The following is a 3,774-nucleotide window of genomic DNA, read 5'->3' as shown; positions in this document are numbered from 1 at the left end:
CGCATAAGCTACAGCTCTCTGCTGACCCTCTTGTTCTTGATAAAGCACAGCTCCAAGACCAGTGGTGCTGGCGTCAGTGTGGAGTTCGTAGGGAAGCTTAGGGTCGGCAAACCCAAGTACAGGAGCTGATGTTAGTCTTGCTATTATACATTCGAAAGCTTGCTGGCATGCTGACGTCCACCGGTCAGAAAAGGGTTCTTTGGGGTTCAAGTAGGTTACATTCTGCGAAGGCTTTTTTCGACATTTGCTGGATGGTGGGTACCCAGCGGTCAGATTGGTTAATGGCTTCACTATCTTTGAGTAATCTTGCACAAAACGGCGATAGTATCCAGAGAAACCTAAAAATGACCGCAGTTCTTTCAAGGTCTGAGGCTTGGGCCAAGTCTTCAATGCACGGACCTTTTCTGGGTCTGTCTCAATCCCATTATGAGACACAATATGACCAAGATAACGGACACGTGACTGAAAGAATTTGCATTTCTCTGGAGACAGTTTAAGACCATTTTCTCTCAGACGCTGAAGTACAGTCAGCAGCCTTGCTTCATGTTCCTCTAAAGAAGCGGAAAAGACAATTAAGTCATCCAGAAATACTAGCACCTCCTTTAAATTGATGTCCTTCATACACTTTTCCATTAAACGTTGGAAAGTGCTCGGTGCATTTGTTGTCCCCTGTGGCATCCTGTTGAATTCCCAGAAACCCAAAGGACACACAAAAGCCGTCTTATGTTTGTCTTCTTCCTCCATTTCGATTTGGTAGTACCCTGACTTCAAGTCCATAACGGAGAACCATTTGGACCCAGCGAGGGCAGAGAACGCCTCCTCCAAGTTGGGCAACGCATAAGCGTCCTTGATGGTTTGAGAATTGAGCTTCCTATAATCTACGCAAAGTCGAACATCGCCATTCTTCTTCCTCACTACTACAATAGGAGAAGAGAAGGGGGATTCCGACTCACGGATTACACCAGCATCAAAAAGCGTCTTAAGGTGTCTTTTGACTGCTTCAAAGTCACGAGGATGGATAGGCCTGGGTCTTTGCTTGAAGGGGGTGTCATCTTTCAGCTTGATGCGATGCTTAACCTTGGTGGCATGGCCGAAGTCCAGGTCATGATGCGCAAAAACATCAGTAAAAGTATTCAACTTCTGAGCAACTCTTTTCCTCCACTCCTCTGGAAGAGGGGATTCTCCAAAGTCGAACCTCAAGCTGGAACTAGTTGTCTGAGCACAGTTTTGGTAAGAACCTGTGCACATCATGCCAGACTTGTCTGCCATTTGATGATTTTCCAGGACTTGATGAGCAACACTAAGCTGAGCAACAACACAATTTAGATGAAGAGTTATGTCATGATCAGTTTGGTTTCTGACCCATACAGCAAACTTGTTGGGTGACTTCTTAGGTAAGGTGATAAGACATTGATCAACAAGAATTCCACCAGGTAAGGAAGACAGTGTGGGTTGTTCTACTAAAACATATGGTTCATTGGGAATGGCATTAATTCTCATGGAACAATCCAACGCAACTCTCTGACCAGCCGGTATGGTTTGTCTTGTTCTCCCTTTAAGTGTCATCAGTCCCACTCGTCCACTGGTGCTCTGACTTTTCCTTAGCTCAAGAATTTTAAGGATCTGTGCATAGCCATGCACTGAAGAATGCCTACTCTTAGAGCTGTGTCCATGATATTCACTGTAGACTGTGTCAAGCAGGTTAGTCCCAATAAGGATGGTTACTTCACTATTAGAGCATGCATCAGGAACAACCAAGGCTAAAGTGGAAACTGGGTTTTCATTGTTGATGAATTCTTTTGGGAGCTTCACGCTAATCTCCACATATCCAAGATATGGCACAGATTGGCCATTGGCACCCTTTACCTCTATGAGGTGATCTAAAGGCTTGATTGGCTGTGCTGACAGATGATCATTATAAAAAGAAAGAGACACTGTGGTTACTTGGGATCCGGTGTCTAATAAGCAGCTACAGTCAACACCGGAAATGTTAACCATGGCAGTACACCGTTCACCCACTAATCTAGACTGTGGTTTACATCTGGTTTTCACACAATGAGACTGTATGATAGGCTGACAAACAGTGTTTTGCTTGGGGCTATTACTACCTAGTTCTGCTCCCATTTGCCCCCCAACAGAAGCAGACTTTAGTTTAAAGATGGAGTGCTGAAAGAACCATTAAGCTCCTCCAAGCTCTTTGCTTCTCCCTAAGTTCTTTTTTCTTAGCCTCAACCAGTGCTGGGTTAGGCTCATCGCTACAAGAGGGTGAGATATGACCATCTTCCCCGCAATTGAAGCAATACCAGGGTCTGGGCTTTTTATTCGCTTTCCCTGCAAACTGCTGTGGTGTCTCTTGTTTGAAGTCTTTAGGTTTGGTTTTTCTATATTTTTCTGTTTTGCTGCTAGCCCCTACATTTTGTTCTTTTGAAACTTTTAGAGAAGCTAACTGAGCTTGAAGTCAGCTATTTGCATTCTCATTTTCTTGGTTTCTGAGGGGAGGTCAGAGGTAACAGAAAACATGTCAACCTCAGCAGCAAAAGGGTCACACACAGCATGCAAGTTGGACTGAGCTTTTGCTTTTGGAAAGCCAAGATGCTGTTTCATGCGGCTTGACTTTGCGGCTTGTTTGTCTTCCTCTGTCCGTAGCAGAAGCATGAACTCAGATAGAGATGGTGGGTTATCTAATTTCCGCTCAAGCTGGAGATTTGTGATCAAGCTGTTGTTCCAGCATCCTCTGCAGAATTGTTTCAGCAACTGGCGGTCCATTTGACTGGCAGGTAGTCCACCTCTCTTTACTACTGCACTGAGAGAGATCTGCAGCCTATGTAAATAAGCAGAAGGTTTCTCGCCAGCATTCTGATTTGTACTAAGAAACTTTGCAAAGAGTTCGTCTCCATCGCCCACAGCAGCATAAGCAGAATCCAACAAACTTAAATAACAAGCAGAACTCGCCTGAGGGCCTAAATGCTTCACCATGGTCGCTGCAGGAGACAAGAGACTTTCAACAATTTTCCTAACCACTTGCAGATCAGGAAAAGAAGAATCCTTGAGATAGAAGTCAATGTGGCTCCGCCATGTTTCATAATCAACTTCCATTGCTGGAACAGGACTTTTCCCAGAGAAGGATCTTAGTTTCAGAGAGCGATGCCTGGAAGAAACATCATCACCCTTCACTATGTGCTCGACGACTAATCTTTGAACATCAGGGGTACTTAGCTGATCAACTGGTAAGCGTATGGCTGTTGCAGAAGTGGGAACTGAACAAGTCAAGATTCTGGGTAAAGGGCTTTGAGTGTTCCCTTTTGGAAAAGGGCAAGTTCCTTGAATTACATCCTCATCCTCATCTATCCGTATGGATACATCAGCCCTGTTTAAATGACAGCTTGGGGATTTCCCCAAGCTTACATCTTGTGTGGAAGATTCACTTTTAGTGGACACTCGGATTCTGGCTAACTCTTCTTGAAGCAATGCTTCAAAGTCTATGCCACCTAATTTTGCAACATTTTTCAGTTCTGTTATATAGCTACTGGTAAGGCTAGATCCGAGAGATGTGGTAAATAGAGTAGACAGCAGTTTAATGTGATGAATCACACTTGGTTCAGAAGGGGACATTTTGGAAAAAGGTAGTTCATACTTAAGTTTCTCTATAGCTGCGCCACTGTCATACTCTACAACAGCAGTATTCAGAAAAACTGGATCTGGGCTGTCTATCTGCAAGACTCTGCTTACAGTGCCATATGTACGTAGGAACTCAAAAATATAATCATCAGCCTC

Source organism: Clupea harengus, unplaced genomic scaffold (assembly GCF_900700415.2).
Source record: "Clupea harengus unplaced genomic scaffold, Ch_v2.0.2, whole genome shotgun sequence".
Classification (NCBI taxonomy): domain Eukaryota; kingdom Metazoa; phylum Chordata; class Actinopteri; order Clupeiformes; family Clupeidae; genus Clupea; species Clupea harengus.
This window is presented reverse-complemented; position numbering follows the sequence as displayed.